This window comes from Chenopodium album, chromosome 9 (genome assembly GCF_948465745.1).
Source record: "Chenopodium album chromosome 9, dcCheAlbu1.1, whole genome shotgun sequence".
NCBI classification, from domain to species: Eukaryota; Viridiplantae; Streptophyta; class Magnoliopsida; order Caryophyllales; family Amaranthaceae; genus Chenopodium; species Chenopodium album.
In genome coordinates this window covers 29001010-29011932 of record NC_137842.1, presented here as the reverse complement: position 1 = coordinate 29011932, position 10923 = coordinate 29001010, and the positions used below count along the sequence as shown (strand labels likewise).

Genomic DNA, 10923 nt, shown 5'->3' with positions numbered 1-10923 from the left:
TTACTTTCCTTTTTAATTTATTTTATTTTCTTTTCTTTCCTTTTTCTATTTTTCCTAGCTTAGTATATTCCCACTTTTGGGGTAATTAGGGGATTATTCAACAACCATCTATTCTACTCTCTAATTAGTTTTAGGAGAGCTTCTCTCTCTAGGTTTAGGTTAGAATTAGGGTAGTTTAGAGTGAGAAAGTAAGGGTTTCACCATTGATGAACTTTGATATTAAAGAAGAAATTGATCATCTTTTCTATAGACTTTCATCTTCAATCAATGAGAATCTCTAACTCTCTCTCCTCTATTTTTATTTGCTTTATTTTGATTATTATTTTAGTTGTTGGTATTGCTTATTAATCATGTTTATTCTTGATTACTTGTTAATTAATGTTGTTATTAGCATGATTAGTGATTAATTTCCCCATTAAGGGGATGGTTGTGGTGTAGTTGGATCTTGAGCATGTTCTAGGTTTAGAATTGATTTATTTGTGATTAAAAGTCTTTATATGCTTGATATTCTTTAATCTTCTTGGAAGTGCACATTGTTTGTTGATTAAAGGTGAATCTTTGCTAACAAGAAACGGAAGTTGACTTAGTTAAGGTTCATTACTATCGATTGTTATTTAATATAACCTCCTACTATATGGTTCTAATGTGGAAACACAGAGGCTATGTTTGGAGAAGCCAATTGACCCCGGAAGGCGGCTAGATTGGATCTTTTACTTCGATATTCATGCATGTTTAGTTCATAATTAATTTAATTTCTATGCCTTTGTTTATGTTCAAGTGAATGCTATATCTAAACCATTTCCCTTAATGTTTTATTCCTTGTTTTAGCATCTTTGACTTTAGTTTATTTATCTCTTATTCCGGACTAGCTTAATTGTCGATAACATTTGGTGATGTTTATCCGTTCTCTATGGTTCGACCCCTATGCTTGCCTTATACTTGTATTAGGTTTGTTTAGGTTGTATAAATTGTATTTGATCTAGGGATAGACAATTGACGACGCGTTTATTCCCTCGTCACAGAGGCAAGAGCTTTGATCCAAAGTTTCAAGCAAAATCCTAGTGAGAGCTTGTATGAAGCAGGGGAAAGGTATAAGGAGTATCAAAGAGAATATCCCCATCATGGCATCCCAACATATCAAATCATTCAAATTTTCTATGGAGGGTTGAGTCCTCAAGGCAAATCGTGTCTTGACGCGGGAGCCGGAGGCCCAATAATGAACGAAACCAAAGAAGAGGTTGTAGACATTATAGAATACGTGGTGCACCATTACATGGATTGGCAAGAAGGAGAAAGAGAGTCTTCAAGCAAGAATAGATCAACGGTTTACTTGGTTGATCAACTTAATGCCATCAACAATCTGTCCTCTCAAATTGCAAGTTTGGGGAAGGAGATGACATCAATCAAGGCCAAGCTTGAAAGTGCAACTTCCAATGCACAAGTTCATCCCTTCCACATCAAAGGGAGAGGTACATCTTCTAACTCTACTCCTCTTTCTACTTCTAATAATATGCCCAATGGATGCTTGTTTTGTGACAATTGTGGGTCTTATGACCATGATGCTTCTACTTGTTCAAATGGGTTTGAAAATCTTGATGATAGTGAGAGTAATGAATGTGAACATGTGAATTTTGTCTCAAACAATAACAATGGTCAAAGGTTTGATCGACCAAGAAACTTTAGAAATAGAAATTCTCACCAACAAGGTGGATTTGATTACTATAACAATTGTAATTATAGGAATCAAGGAAATCAAAATTTCTGAGGCAACTATAATAACCAAGGTTATGGGAATCAAAACCAAGGCAGAGGGTATGGAAATCAAAGCCAATTTCAAGGCTTTGGTGGCCAAAACCAAAATTTTGGCAACAATCAAAATCGAGACAATTGTAACAATCAAAATAGGGGAAATTTTCAAAATAATCAAAGGGGACCCCCACCCGGATTTTGTCCAAAGTCTCAAGGTGTTGGTGAAAATTCCTATTCTCAATCGTCCAAGTAAAATTTGAAGGAGATAATTGAAATCAAACAAAAATCTTGAACACCTATATGGCGGTGAGCGATAAGAAACTTAATGAGATCATGACACATAACAAAATTCATGAGACACAAATTACCCAACTAGCAAACACTTTGAAAGATTGTGCTAGTCCTTCTTCATTGCCTTCTCAAGGAGTTGATCCCAAGAAATTGGTTTATTCCATCACCACAAGTAGTGGAAGAGTTCTTGAAGAGAGAGTTTCTAGGGATTGTGAGGAGGACAAGAAGAAGAGTGTTTCAAGTGAGCAAAAGGGGGAAGATGTGTCAAGAGATTTGACCGAAGAAGAGAGCCATGAGAAAACGAAGAGTGATGAGAGAAAGCAAGAGAAAGTGAGAAAACCCGACCTTCTATATCCCAAAAGTTTATGAGGAACAAACTAGATGAACAATTTGAGAGATTTCTTTAAATGTTAAAGGAGGTCCATCTTTCTATCCCTCTTACCGAAGTCATGACCAAAATGCCTAAATATTCCAAGTTCCTTAAGGATATCTTGAGTGGCAAGAGAGATTGTAATGAGATTGATTCGATGGAGCTTGGTGAGTGTTGTAGTGCCATGATTCACAATAATCTCCCTAAGAAGATGAAAGATCCAGGTAATTTCTCCATTCCTTGTAAAATCAAGAGTAAGTTGTCTGAGAATGCTTTATGTGATTTGGGTGCTAGTGTGAGCATAATTCCCTTCTCAGTCTTCAAGAAGCTAAAGCTAGGAGAACTTCTTCCTACCAACATGACTTTGCAATTGGTCGATAGGTCTATCAAGTTTCCCAAGGGAAGAGTTGAGGATGTTCCCCTAAAGAAAGGTGGTTTTACAATCCCCGTTGATTTCATTGTGCTTGAAATAGAAGAATATGACCATATTCCTATTATCTTAGGGAGACCGTTCCTAGCTACTTCTGGAGCATTGATTGATGTTATGGGAGGCCGAATTACATTGAGAGTTGGTTACAAGAAAGAGAGTTTTGAGCTAAAACCAATGCATGAATCTTTATCCCTTATGAAAGAAATCAAGAGTGATGATTCCCTTCTGTAGGGAATAATTTCAAGCCTTAAATCCCACTAGCTTGAACCCCACTGTGATCATACACTAAAGTACGGTGGCATCCAAAAGGGAAGAAGATAGAGCAAAAGAGTCGCCAACAAGTTTTTAAGGAACTTGTAAACCGTTCACGAGGTGAAGGTTACACCCCTTAACGATCCAAGAGATCGTCAACTCCATAAGGTCATGAACCAAATAAGGGTTCGAGGATGAAGGTACAAATCCAACCTAAAAGAGATTGAATCTGCCCTAATAATAGGCCTCTACTTTATTCTGATCGTATTCATGTGCGCTTTCTGACTAACATACAATCAATAGGATTAACCCTAAACCTGTTTAATCTATGTTGGTTAAATTTAATGCACAAACAAATCTATTATTGGCGATCACTTGAATTTATAATCATATTAACCCTAACAAGATTATTAATTATCTTATTAAGCGTGATTACAAGTACAAATTCCCTTTAAACATGCATCAAAGGTGTGATCAAGCAATAAAAATAAATATCATCAAGCAACATAATAAATAATCATAACAATAAAAATATAATCATCATCAAAATAATAATAATCATAATATTCATAATCATTATAATCATAATCATATTCATGTTAATATTAAAGCATAATAAAAATAGCAAGATCCTAGGCATGATACTAACAAGATTAATAACAAACCCTAGCATGTCACTAAACAATAAAAATCAAATCTTTAGTCCTAACATGATACAAACATGAATAAATATTAGGAGGAGAGTAAAAGGCATCATAGCAATCATATTTAATATTAAAAATACCCTAGACATGATACTAGGAATATCATAATAACAATATAAACATGATATCTACATCATAATATCAATTAATCAATTAAAGTACTTACTTTGATGCCTCGTACCTCTTTCTAATAACAAAATACACACGTTAGTAATTTCAAGGAAAATAATAATCAAAACAATTAAATTAAATAATTGAAAGAGAGATTTGGGACCAAACCCTCAGAAATTAAAACCTTTCACATCTAGGGCGAAGGCAACTTCGAATATGGCTAGGTGTTTCTAGATCTTGCGAATGCGGAATTTTGTATGTGAATGTAAGGATTGAAAGAAAGAATACTAAAGGATGATTGTTGAGAACTCGTGAATGAAAGATGATGAATGATGAGAATTGGTGAATGAAAACGGAGTTTTCGATACGATATTTATAAAGAAAATCAGCCAAAAAAGATAATTTAACAAAACAGAGTCTGACGCACGCAAAACAAAGTTGGCGCCAAACCTGGCTAGCTGGCGCCAGGCACCAGCGGCTAGCGCCAGGCGCCAATGGCTAGCGTCTGGCGCCAAGCCTGGTTCCTGGCGCCAAGGCCTGGGGTTGGACGCCAAACTGGATTTCAACGCGTTTTCGAAAATCTGATAGATTTACCGTACTGGAAGATAAAATAATATAATTTCTTCGAAAATGCTATTTGATTTTGATTAAAACTCTGAAAAGTCAACAAAGTCAACTTATCAATGCTAATTGAATTAGGAATAAAAAGAACCTTCTAGAAGATTCTAGAAGACTAAAACCATTCCTAATTGCATTAGGAATGATAAATCATATTAGGCCCTCCCATAGATCATTGGGCCGCACATAAAGCTCAAACCGGGCCCAGTTTAGTAAATTGGCCATAATTTCCTCAATATTCATCGAAATTGGGCTTATAATATATCGTTGGAAAGGTCTTTGTAAGCCCCATCCAACTACACTACTATTGGACCCATATCATGGACCAACCAAACTGGATTGGATGTTTTCTTAAAATAAAGTTTTCAAAAACAGAGAGAAAAGAAAAGAGATAAAAACTTTCTGCAACACTAGACCTTTCCACACTTTTGTTTCATTCGATTATGATTCGATGTGAAAGGTACTCATTACTGGGTTTGGTTTTGGGGAGACACAAATGGGTGTCTATAGAAGCCCCCACTTTGACTGAGTTTAGAGAAACGCAAGTTTCGAAAAACGAAAGCCAAAGTATCGATAGGGACGGAGAATGATTCAGAACGTTCTGCGATCCTAAATCACTCTTGTAACGCCGATATCTGCCAAACTAGCATTAGTTAAACAGATAAAAGAGTTAAGAAACGCGTATCTTGCACCGTCGAGCACACGTCTCCGAAAGTAACCGATTGTTGCTGTCGCTGTTTTGATGACCTCCTGCAAGCTAGAGAATGCCATCCCGCTTGAAAACCGCTATGCCCGTAACTGCTTGCAAATTAGAAGATTGCTTCGCCTGAAACTATCCTCCTCCGCAATGATAATATTCCACATCCTAGGGAACATTATCGAAGATTATTTCTCTCGAAACAATCCTCATCCGCATTGATAATATTCTGCGTCCAAGGGAATACTATCGAAGATTGCTTCTCTTGAAACAATCTTCAGCTGTTTGTGACAACTCTCCATAATCCGGGGAACGCCACCTTGCTGTTTCGATGTTCACTCGTCTCTGAACAAAGAGCTTCCTTTTGATATGTTCACGCGCCTCTGAACAAAAGAGCTTCTTTTTTATATGATCTTCTGAATGATGTGTCCACGTATCTCTGAACGAAGAGTTTAATAATAGGATGCCTACGCGTCTCTGAGAAAAAGAGCTTGAAAATAGGAAATGTCTACGCGTCTCTGAACAAAAGAGCTCAAAAATAGGAAATGTCCACGCGTCTCTGAACAAAAGAGCTTTGATGATATGCCCACGCGTCTCTGGAGCAAAAGAGCTTCTAATGGAAATGTTCACGCGTCTCTGAACAATAGAGCTTCTCTTTTTTTGGATATGTCCACGCGTCTCTGAACAATTGAGCTTCTTTATTATTTTTTTTGGATATGAACTTCTGAATGATGTGTCCACGCGTCTCTGAACAAAGAGCTTGATGATAGGATGCCCACGCGTCTCTAGAGCAAAAGAGCTTGAAAGAAATGCCCACGCGTCTCTGAACAAAAGAGCTTTTGAATGATATGCCCACGCGTCTCTGGAGCAAAAGAGCTTGATGGAAATGTTCACGCGTCTCTGAACAAAAGAGCTTGAAAAGGATTGTCCACGCGTCTCTGAACAAAAGAGCTTTTGAATGATATGCCCACGCGTCTCTGGAGCAAATGAGCTTGATGGGAATGTTCACGCGTCTCTGAACAATAGAGCTTCAGTACTTGAATGTTTGTTGCGATAATGTCTTGAAGAAAAAATTTCCGAAGACCAACGTTTGTCGATCTCTAAAGCTCGCCTGAACTTTATTCCGCTAAAACCAGTATGTCGGTGTCTCCGTGATTAGGCGCTTTAAGCTAAGTGAGACGATCTTTCATCAGGTCGATCACTTATTGCCATTGTAATCAAACTGACTACTTAATCATGTCAAATTGCTTATAGGGGCTAACTGGCGTACCAAGGAACCCGAAATTGTTGTATGAAGTCGAAATCACCTTTCTGAGAGGCTTCAAGCTCTGTCATTGCTGAAATATTTCTGGCGCCAGGCGCTAGAGTAGGGTCTTCCCTGTTCTGCTGCACCTGTATTTATTTTTGACTATAGAACTTTGCCAATTTCTTTAATTATCTTAGGGTTGACCTAAGGCTTAAAATTATCTTAGGGTTAACCTAAGGTTTAATGTTGCTTGACTTATCGACTTGACACGACTCAAGGTATAAACTTGACTCGCTGATTGACTGACTTGAGGTTGACTCGACTCAAAGTGAAATGACACATGTGTTAGACTCAAATCAAAGTGATATGACACGATATGACTCAATGTGTACATGACTCGTGTGTGCATTGTAATGTGATTGTGTGACTCAAAAATTCAAAAAACAACAAATTTTCGTCATTTTTGTGGAGGGTACCGACTTTCTCCCGAAAAAGAAAGACGCGAAAAAGAATCGAAAGTTTGAAGATGCATGTTGAATGAACTTTGTTTGATACTATCTCTCAAGGTGCAAGGATTAATCCATCCTAGGCTATCTCAACTGTTGACTCCATGATGAAAGTATTTGGGTAACTTAGGAACGGAGGCTAAGCACTTCATACTTCTATGTAATGAAAATTATGATTGATATTGATATGATAAGGTATGCTTCAACGTTGTGTTAAGATTTCGTGACAAAGGGTTCCTAAGGGAAGTATATTTGGTCATGTATCTGTTCAGTGTGTGAAAGTGACACTAAAGCTAGGCCTCAAGAGCTAAGTGTGTGAAAAAAATATATATATTATTGAAAAGAGTCAAATGGTGGTGACTCTTAGGCTAGGTAAGCTAATGATGTAGGGATCAAGCCCCCTAGTCTAGCTCTAAGTGAATAGGGATGAGCATTGGAGATCCCTTGAATGATCATGGTGTAAGTGTGTGAATGTAAATATGAATGCATGTTTATTACGGTCGCACCTCGATGTGAGGTTGCCTACGTATCCGTTAGGAATCAGGCCGAACGTAGCTCTAGCCAAACCTCGCACAAGTGTGTGTATACCTCAAAAAGGTCTTTTAAGGGTTGTAACGTGGTTAAGCTAAAGGTTATAGAAGAAAGGGGATAAAGGCTCAAGACCCTAGATAAGCCCCCAAGGTGTGCAACTTCGCTTTTGAATCTTTATATTTTTATGCTTGAGTTTCTACTCTTTTTTAGCTCTCTTTGTTTTAGCATTTATTTCATTTTTATAAGCGTGGGCAATCTCGATCATGCGGTCTATCACTCACTTGGCATTCATGTTTCTCAGGCACGATACCGAGCACTCGATAAGAGACGCAATCTGAGACGTGTTCTTATCAAAGATATTTTCATATCAAAGACATTGGAACACTTGCCCTTTCGTACACTTTTATTTATTTTTTGCTATTGCTATCTTTTGAATTAGTCAAATCACTCAAGCTTTGTTCTTTGAAAATTGCATAAGTTGCACACCATCCTATCCCAAGGTTAGATAGATGTGGGTTGAAAATAAGAAAGGTCTATCGTTAGACGAGGCTCAAAGTGGTTTATGAAGAAAGGATGTATAATTGAAGGGTGAAATGAGATATGATGTGGCTACAAGGGTTGCCTTAAATCATTGGTATACCTTGTGCTTAATTCAACATTTTTTTTAATGCAATATTAATGCAATGATCATATGCAAGAAAATAAATGTTCATTTTATTAAAAGAAAATAAAGAATCTACAAAATTAATCTAAGGAAAGGAAAATGTGCCTATGCTAGACTTATTGGGGAAAGGAAAAAAAAATGAAAAAAGAAATAGAAAAAGAGGCCATGAAATCTTGTCGTTGCAGCTCGCCTCTTGTCTTGTATCATTTGCTTCATCATCACCCAGTTTTGTCGCTAGCTAGAGGCAATGAGACCTTGTTTGCTTCTATGAGGTCTTGAATGAGATTTTGAAACCTGTAGCATTCATCAGTGGTATGACCGTTTCCTTGATGGTACTTGCAATAAGAGTTTGGATTCCATCTCGAAGATCGATTTTCTGGTGTTGGATCCTCGGTAGGGCCAATAGGTTTGATTAATCCTCGATCATAGAGACGATCGAAAGCAGCATCGTAGGTCATTCCAATGGGTGTTAACTCTCGCCTGGGTTTCCTTTTAGATCCTTGATTGTCCATGGCTAAGACATCATTATGGTCAAAGGTACAAACATTATTACTAGAGTGGGCGTTTTCGGAAGAAGAAGGATTGTCGCTCTTCTTTCCTTTCCAGCCACCGTGGTTGCTATTGTTAGTAGCTTTTTGCTTTGCGAGGTCATCTTCGATCTCGATACCTATGTCATAGACGGCTTTGAAAGTATTCAAGTTGTGTTGATATTTTAAGTGCTTTGAATACTTTTCTTGGAGATTCTTGATAAACGTCCTCACGGATTCTTTTTCAGTGGGGACCTCAATCATCTTGGCTGAAGTTTCCCTCCACTTATTAAAGAAAGAAGTAAAGCCTTCATTCTCTGTTTGTCTTAGCATCTCAAGTTGTCTATGGTCGGTTTCAACTTGGATATTGCACTTGTACCTATCAACGAAAGTGTTCACTATCGATTCCCAGGTAGAGGTTTTCTCCTTGTCAAGGGAGAAGAACCATTGTTGGAAAACGGTTTCAAGAGATAGTGGGAACAGAGAGGGGAAAACCTTCTTATCGATACCCTTAATGCTCATTATAGTTTCGAAAGCTCTTAAATGGAAGTAAGGGTTATCTGTTGCCTTAAATTTTAGGATGCCAGTGGTGTTGAACTTATGTGGAAGAAGTTCCTTGTCCAGCGAGACCCCTTGTGAACTCATGCCCTGGAATTTATAGTCACTAGATAGCTTGCTGAGACTCTCTTACATGAGGTTCATCTGTTGTTGCTTTACAGGGTCATTGACCCTAAGTGCAAGAAGTTTCAGTGTCTCAGTCACAGTAGCCAATTGGTTCTTAAGATCATTGACTTCTTCTTGAGTTGCCATTATCTTCTTAGCCTTCCTCCTTTGGCGAATCGGTTTATCAAAAAACGAGACTTGAATAAAGAGGTTGTCCTTGATTAATCGCCCTTCTCTACTCAACCAAGTACTGTGGAAAAGGAATTTGGGGATACTTATTGTTAATTATTGACTCAAACTTTATTCAACATGCAATGGATGGAGGAAATGAAGAAAAATTGGAATAAAATGTGAAAGAAGATTTAGATGGAGGGATATGAAGAATTAGGAATAGAATGTATCCCCCAACTCAAATGACGGAAAGACCGACTCATGCATGGACCTACGACATGGTCATGGTAATGTGTACTCAAAGTGTCTGCTAAGATTAGTGAGTGTAGGTGACATATTAAGAATCATGTCATGACCATGTGGCTAGACTATGTGACCAAGACTAGATTAATGACTTGACAAGGTGCTATCTGAACTGTCGGCCAAGCGACAGGATTGGCGTCACAATGTGGAGATTGGCGCCAGACAATTTAGCTGTCGTCTGGCGCTACACACCATAGTGTGGCGCTACAACTCAAACTTTGGCGCCAATAGTGGAGCTTCGGTCTGGGACTTTTTTCGGTATTATTAGTCAACTGGGGTTTGCCTAAAGTCGTACTAGGTAAATTCCGATTGAAAAAATTAGACTTTATTGACTCGAATTAAATAATCAATTAATTAATTAATTAAGCAAAGTTCTTTAAGTCATTAATTTATTTATTCTCAACACAAATCAACAAATGGTTAAGAGAAACATAGAATATATATGCACAACAAATAATGCACAATTAGTCAAGTAGGCACAATATGATGCAATGCGTTCGCAACCTAACCATGGCTCTAGTTCTCTAAAGTTCGAGATATGGTTTAGTCAATAGAGGGTCCATGGTTAACTGTCCGGATGCACCGCACGGAAGCCTAACCGTGAAGGGTTGGAGCGAGTGGATGGGACACCGCGAGTTTTAGAAAAAAACTCGCTTCCATGGTTTGGTGAATTCAACGTCTCGGATGTACCCTTTGTTGCACGGAGCGTTCAATCGGGTAGATGGAGCATGAATTCCCAGAGGGTTATGTCCATATGTAGAACACATATGGGTTTCAGAAAAGTGAGAAAAAATTCTATTAGGAAGTGGGATCGAGCAAACAATACGAAAAATTGGTCGAAATTAGAACGCATATTTCTGGCTCGGTATTGGGGGAAATTGGCGCCAGCAATCAGAGACTGGCGCCAGCTTTTAACTGTAGCGCCTGGCGCCAATACTGGCGTCTGGCGCTACGACTAAAATGCTGGCGCCAAGCTCTGGCCCCTGACGCAACTTCCCACATGCCTCAGCAGCTTTCTGTGCTCGATTATTTAGAACTTAATATGATATTCCATTTTTGGTTTTTGTGAAGTAAATGGTCTTGTTTTTGG

The 10923-nt window shown here is 38.1% G+C and overlaps 1 non-coding gene across 1 annotated transcript; it reads right to left on the bottom strand.

The window, feature by feature from the left end:
- Nucleotides 1-1022: 1022 nt before the first annotated feature.
- LOC145561039 (small nucleolar RNA R71) lies at nt 1023-1128 on the bottom strand. The gene has a single exon (XR_014093622.1). It is a non-coding gene; the product is annotated as a small nucleolar RNA R71 (small nucleolar RNA).
- Between the last annotated feature and the right edge of the window lie 9795 nt (nt 1129-10923).